Consider the following 7,977-nt stretch of genomic DNA (forward strand, 5'->3'; position numbering starts at 1 on the left):
CGCCCTAGGCAAGCTTGTATGAAGAAAGGGACCCTATGGGTCATATGGAAATACATGAAAAATCGGCTAAGTCCCAAAATTGGGATGTCTGAACTACACTAAAAAGTTACCACATCAAGCAAGGCAAAGTACCTAGGTGAACCCTAGCAAGAAACACGGACCAAGTCAGATGGCCTAAGTCAAGAGAACAAGTGACCTAGGCAAAGTTGTATGGCGCTGAGGACCCTGAAAAATCGGGTTAGTGTAGTTCAGACAGGGGAGGTTTTTGGGTCGGCTGAACCTCCTTATTTTGGGTTTTGACCTCCTCAAGAAGCTACACCTAGGCAAACTGCCTAGGGTGAAAGTGCGAAGACCAATCGAATAGTAAGACAAGTTTTGACCGATCGCCCTAGGCAAGCTTGTATGAAGAAAGGGACCCTATGGGTCATATGGAAAATCCATGAAAAATCGGCTAAGTCCCAAAATTGGGATGTCTGAACTACACTAAAAAGTTACCACATCAAGCAAGGCAAAGTACCTAGGTGAACCCTAAGAAGAAACACGGACCAAGTCAGATGGCCTAAGTCAAGAGTACATGTGACCTAGGCAAAGTTGTATGGCGCTGAGGACCCTGAAAAATCGGGTTAGTGTAGTTCAGACAGGGGAGGTTTTTGGGTCGGCTGAACCTCCTTATTTTGGGTTTTGACCTCCTCAAGAAGCTACACCTAGGCAAACTGCCTAGGGTGAAAGTGCGAAGACCAATCGAATAGTAAGACAAGTTTCGACCGATCGCCCTAGGCAAGCTTGTATGAAGAAAGGGACCCTTAGGGTCATATGGAAATTCATGAAAAATCGGCTAAGTCCCAAAATTGGGATGTCAGAACTACACTAAAAAGTTACCACATCAAGCAAGGCAAAGTACCTAGGTGAACCCTAGGAAGAAACACGGACCAAGTCAGATGGCCTAAGTCAAGAGTACAAGTGACCTAGGCAAAGTTGTATGGCGCTGAGGACCCTGAAAAATCGGGTTAGTGTAGTTAAGACAGGGGAGGTTTCAGGGTCGGCCAGACCTCCTTATTTCGGGTTTTGGCCTCCTCAAGAAGACAGACCTAGGCGAATTGCCTCAATCCCAATACTAGGGAGGGGCATCGTTTACATATATATTGGTTTTCGCATGCTCTACTAGGTTAATGTCATAGGGTTGGCTATCGAGCATGCCCAAGTGATGACTTGATTGTGTGCTTGCTTGAATTCTTCACATTTCATACCATCGGTTAGTTGTCGAATCATTCCTCGATCATAACCTTCGTTCTTGGTTCATGTATGCTCTCTTCCACATAGGGCAAGCTAGAATTAACTATCTTACCCAGGACCGCCGAAGCAGCGTGGACCAGGGGAGAACTATACTTTGTCTTGTATGCCCTCTTCCACATAGGGCAAGCTAGAACTAACTATCTTACCCAGGACCGCCGAAGCAGCGTGGACCAGTGGAGGACTATACTTTGTTCATAACACCACAGTATTGAGTAATGTGCCCTCTTCCACATAGGGCAAGCTAGAATGAACTATCTTACCCAGGACCGCCGGAGCAGTGTGGACCAGTGGAGGACTACACAATCATGAGGTTTGATATCGACTTGTGTGTTTCAATAGGGTACCGATGGTATGTTTTGAACCGATTTGATTTAGCCATTCTGAAGTCATCACTTGGTTGAAGCGCTGAACTAGGGAGGGGCATCGTTTACATATATATTGGTTTTCGCATGCTCTACTAGGTTAATGTCATAGGGTTGGCTATCGAGCATGCCCAAGTGATGACTTGATTGTGTGCTTGCTTGAATTCTTCACATTTCATACCATCGGTTAGTTGTCGAATCATTCCTCGATCATAACCTTCGTTCTTGGTTCATGTATGCTCTCTTCCACATAGGGCAAGCTAGAATTAACTATCTTACCCAGGACCGCCGAAGCAGCGTGGACCAGGGGAGAACTATACTTTGTCTTGTATGCCCTCTTCCACATAGGGCAAGCTAGAACTAACTATCTTACCCAGGACCGCCGAAGCAGCGTGGACCAGTGGAGGACTATACTTTGTTCATTACACCACAGTATTAAGTATGGTGTCCTCTTCCACATAGGGCAAGCTAGAACTAACTATCTTACCCAGGACCGCCGAAGCAGTGTGGACCAGGGGAGGACTATACTTTATACTTCACACACTAGCCATACTGAAGTCATCACTTGGTTGAAGCGCTGAACTACGGCGGGGTAATCGTTTACAGGTTATAATCATATAGCTGCATGCTCATTAGTAGATAATGGAATATTGTATGGCAATATGAGCATGCCCAAGTGATGACTTTGTTTCAAGCTCAACAGGTAGGGTATTGAGTCCTCTTCCACATAGGGCAAGCTAGAATGAACTATCTTACCCAGGACCGCCGGAGCAGCGTGGACCAGTGGAGGACTCTATACTTTATACTTCACACCACAGTATTGAGTACGACTTGCATAAAGCCCCTAATGAGAACCACGAGGGCTCTCTCAATGTAGAACCACGAGGGCTCTAGTACCGATTCTCTCGGTACGGCTTGGTCCGTGTTCCTTTATGCTTGTACTCTAAGTATTAAGTATTGTGTCCTCTTCCACATAGGGCAAGCTAGAACTAACTATCTTACCCAGGACCGCCGAAGCAGTGTGGACCAGGGGAGGACTATACTTTATACTTCACACACTAGCCATACTGAAGTCATCACTTGGTGGGGGTGAACTACGGCGGTATCTATCGTTTTGGTTCGGTCTATATAGGGTCGCTTGCATGCTCATTCGAATATAATGTAATTGTGTATGGCAATATGAGCATGCCCAAGTGATGACTTTGTTTCAAGCTCAACAGGTAGGGTATTGAGTCCTCTTCCACATAGGGCAAGCTAGAATGAACTATCTTACCCAGGACCGCCGGAGCAGCGTGGACCAGTGGAGGACTCTATACTTTATACTTCACACCACAGTATTGAGTACTTCTTGCATAAAGCCCCTAATGAGAACCACGAGGGCTCTCTCAATGTAGAACCACAAGGGCTCTAGTACCGATTCTCTCGGTACGGCTTGGTCCGTGTTCCTTTATGCTTGTACTCTTAGAAAGTCTCAACCCGGAGGTCTTGACTTTGATTGTCATAGTTGGACTACGACGGGGCATCCGACCATTGCTGATCGAACACCCCTGATTCACCATCTTTCGGGTAGGCGGTACGCGTACCTCCGGACGCGGAAGTCTCAACCCGGAGGTCTTGACTTTGATTGTCATAGTTGGACTACGACGGGGTATCCGACTCATCGAATACCCCAGAAGCACACCATCTTTCGGGTAGGCGGTACGCGTACCTCCGGACGCGGAAGTCTCAACCCGGAGGTCTTGACTTTGATTGTCATAGTTGGACTACGACGGGGTATCCGACTCATCGAATACCCCAGAAGCACACCATCTTTCGGGTAGGCGGTACGCGTACCTCCGGACGCGGAAAGTCTCAACCCGGAGGTCTTGACTTTGGTTGTCATAGTTGGACTATGACGGGGCATCCGACCATTGCTGATCGAACACCCCTGTTACACCATCTTTCGGATAGGCGGTGCGCGACACCACCGACGCGGAAAGTCTCAACCCGGAGGTCTTGACTTTGTATTGTTGGATAGTCCTCTTCCACTATAGGGCAAGCTGGAAATATTCCATTTTACCCAGGACTGCCGAGGCAGCGTGGACCAGGGGAGAACTTCACGGAATCTTCAGGCATCCATGATTGCCATAGTGCGTAAGCCGCCGCTGTGCGCGTCAACTCGTTCCCCGTGAGGAGGAGTCTAGCCGCCGCTAAAAGACGAAGCATTAAGTGTCCTCATTCCACTATAGGGCAAGCTAGAATTAACTATCTTACCCAGGACCGCCGAAGCAGCGTGGACCAGGCGAGGACTATACTTTATACTTCACACCACAGTATTGAGTACGACTTGCATAAAGCCCCTAATGAGAACCACGAGGGCTCTCTCAATGTAGAACCACGAGGGCTCTAGTACCGATTCTCTCGGTACGGCTTGGTCCGTGTTCCTTTATGCTTGTACTCGCGGAAAGTCTCAACCCGGAGGTCTTGACTTTGATTGTCATAGTTGGACTACGACGGGGCATCCGACCATTGCTGATCGAACACCCCTGATTCACCATCTTTCGGGTAGGCGGTACGCGTACCTCCGGACGCGGAAGTCTCAACCCGGAGGTCTTGACTTTGATTGTCATAGTTGGACTACGACGGGGTATCCGACTCATCGAATACCCCAGAAGCACACCATCTTTCGGGTAGGCGGTACGCGTACCTCCGGACGCGGAAGTCTCAACCCGGAGGTCTTGACTTTGATTGTCATAGTTGGACTACGACGGGGTATCCGACTCATCGAATACCCCAGAAGCACACCATCTTTCGGGTAGGCGGTACGCGTACCTCCGGACGCGGAAAGTCTCAACCCGGAGGTCTTGACTTTGGTTGTCATAGTTGGACTATGACGGGGCATCCGACCATTGCTGATCGAACACCCCTGTTACACCATCTTTCGGATAGGCGGTGCGCGACACCACCGACGCGGAAAGTCTCAACCCGGAGGTCTTGACTTTGTATTGTTGGATAGTCCTCTTCCACTATAGGGCAAGCTGGAAATATTCCATTTTACCCAGGACTGCCGAGGCAGCGTGGACCAGGGGAGAACTTCACGGAATCTTCAGGCATCCATGATTGCCATAGTGCGTAAGCCGCCGCTGTGCGCGTCAACTCGTTCCCCGTGAGGAGGAGTCTAGCCGCCGCTAAAAGACGAAGCATTAAGTGTCCTCATTCCACTATAGGGCAAGCTAGAATTAACTATCTTACCCAGGACCGCCGAAGCAGCGTGGACCAGGCGAGGACTATACTTTATACTTCACACCACAGTATTGAGTACGACTTGCATAAAGCCCCTAATGAGAACCACGAGGGCTCTCTCAATGTAGAACCACGAGGGCTCTAGTACCGATTCTCTCGGTACGGCTTGGTCCGTGTTCCTTTATGCTTGTACTCGCGGAAAGTCTCAACCCGGAGGTCTTGACTTTGATTGTCATAGTTGGACTACGACGGGGCATCCGACCATTGCTGATCGAACACCCCTGATTCACCATCTTTCGGATAGGAGGTGCGCCCACCTCCGACGCGGAAGTCTCAACCCGGAGGTTCGGACTTAGAGTTTTTCCCATTTAAAAGTTTTTCTCTTAGCCATACTGAAGTCATCACTTGGTGAACGATTGAACTAGGGCGGGTTAATCGTTTATAGGTATCATGTGGTTTGCATGCTCTCTTAGGTTAAGGTCATGTGGTTGGCTATCGAGCATGCCCAAGTGATGACTTTGTTTCACGCTTGCTTGATTTCTTCATGATTCCCTGTTATATAGTGTAATCATTCGAGAACAGGGAATCTTTGGTTTTGCTCAACAGGTATTGGATGTCAACTTGGTATCTAGATCGCATTAAGTCTCAACCCTTAGGTTCGGACTTGTATAGTGACATCTTGTTACGGTCTTGAGTCTCAACCCGCAGGTTCGGACTACTTAGTGTTTGATCGAATATAATATGGCAACTTGTGCCTAAGTCTCAACCCGCAGGTTCGGACTTCTGTTTATTTGGCCAATGTATGTATAAGGCAACTTGTGCCTAAGTCTCAACCCGCAGGTTCGGACTTGTGTATTTGTTCGAAGTCATGTATAAGGCAACGTGTGCCTAAGTCTCAACCCGCAGGTTCGGACTTGTTAGTGTTTCGTCAACTTTCATATGGCAACTTGTGCCTAAGTCTCAACCCGCAGGTTCGGACTTGTGTATTTGTTCGAAGTCATGTATAAGGCAACTTGTGCCTAAGTCTCAACCCGCAGGTTCGGACTTGTGTATTTGTTCGAAGTCATGTATAAGGCAACGTGTGCCTAAGTCTCAACCCGCAGGTTCGGACTTGTTAGTGTTTCGTCAACTTTCATATGGCAACTTGTGCCTGAGTCTCAACCCGCAGGTTCGGACTTCTATAGTGTTTCGTCAATTATCATATGGCAACTTGTGCCGAAGTCTCAACCCGCAGGTTCGGACTTCTGGAAGGATCACTTGGCCACTAATGATCCTTCCGCAGGTTCACCTACGGAAACCTTGTTACGACTTTTACTTCCTCTAAATCATCAAGTTCGGTCAACTTCGATAAAGCAGACGCGGTTCACGAGGATCCAGCGAACGATCATCTCCAAAGACCTCACTAAATAATCCATCGGTAGTAGCGACGGGCGGTGTGTACAAAGGGCAGGGACGTATTCAACGCTGGCTGATGACCAGCACTTACTAGAAGTTCCGAGTTCATATGGACCATTGCAATCCATAATCCCTACTAAGTGAGTATTTGAGTGATTTCCCGTTCCTCTCGGAATAGGAGACACGCTGCTACCCACATTGTAGCACGCGTGTAGCCCAGAACATCTAAGGGCATCACGGACCTGTTATCGCTCGATCTCATTTTGCTAAACACAAATTGTCCTGCTAAGCAGCGTACCGTAAGTGCACTTGCGCACACGAACAGCGAAGGTGTCAGGTCATACTCCACCGAAAGGTCCTAACCCGTTCCAATCGGCATCGACGCATTAACGCTGACTGCGTTCTAGTTAGCATATGTTAGTCACGTTCGTTATCGGAATTAACCAGACAAATCAATCCACGAACTAAGAACGGCCATGCACCACTACCCTTAAATTTGAGAAAGAGCTATTAATCTGTCTCACCTCCATAAGTTCGGACCTGGTAAGTTTTCCCGTGTTGAGTCAAATTGAACCGCAAGCTCCATTTCATTGTGGTGCCCTTCCGTCAATTCCTTTAAGTTTCAACTTTGCAACCATACTTCCCCCGGAACCTGACTTTGGTTTCCCGGAAGCTACTGAGAGCACCTGGTTGTAGCGTCTCCCAATTGCTAGTTGGCATCGTTTACGGTTAGAACTAGGGCGGTATCTAATCGCCTTCGATCCTCTAACTTTCGTTCTTGATTAAAGAAAGCATCCTTGACAAATGCCTTCGCTTTAGTTAGTCTTACGACGGTCTACGAATTTCACCTCTCGCGCCGTAATACTAGTGTCCCCAACTACTTCTGTTAATCATTACCTCCGGTCTGAGTACAAACCAATGAAAGATTAGACCAAGGTCGTATTCCATTATTCCATGCAAGATTATTCTAGGGCGTTTGGGCACCCTGCTTTAAGCACTCTAATTTGTTCAAGGTAAACGTGAGCGGTCGAGCTCTATGTTACACTTGCACCCGTTGAAGGGCACACCATGACACAGACTTGGTGCCCTACCACACCATTGAGTCGCAACCAGATTCCGACTTGGCCCACCGACCACGGGTTGACCGGGTCGGCGGAGCCGGACTGTGTTGGACAAGTATCAACTTCGAACGTTTTAACCGCAACAATTTTAATATACGCTAGTGGAGCTGGAATTACCGCGGCTGCTGGCACCAGACTTGCCCTCCACTTGATCCTCGTAGAAGGATTTATGCTCTACTCATTCCAATTATGAAACATCATTAAAGAGTTTCATATTGTTATTTCTCGTCACTACCTCCCCGTCCCGGGATTGGGTAATTTACGCGCCTGCTGCCTTCCTTGGATGTGGTAGCCATTTCTCAGGCTCCCTCTCCGGAATCGAACCCTGATTCCCCGTTACCCGTTGCAACCATGGTAGTCCTCTATACTACCATCCATAGTTGATAGGGCAGATATTTGCGAGATCTGTCGTCGGTGCGAGACCATACGATCAGCATCATTATCCAGACTTCAACTCAATGACACGGAGAACCCGCGATTGGTTTGACTAATAAGTGCACCAGTTCCCGCGAGGGTCCTGGCATGTTGCATGTATTAGCTCTAGATTTTCCACAGTTATCCAAGTAACTAGGTTGATGATCTCG

The sequence above is a fragment of the Anopheles ziemanni genome, assembly GCF_943734765.1.
Source record: "Anopheles ziemanni chromosome X unlocalized genomic scaffold, idAnoZiCoDA_A2_x.2 X_unloc_31, whole genome shotgun sequence".
Classification (NCBI taxonomy): domain Eukaryota; kingdom Metazoa; phylum Arthropoda; class Insecta; order Diptera; family Culicidae; genus Anopheles; species Anopheles ziemanni.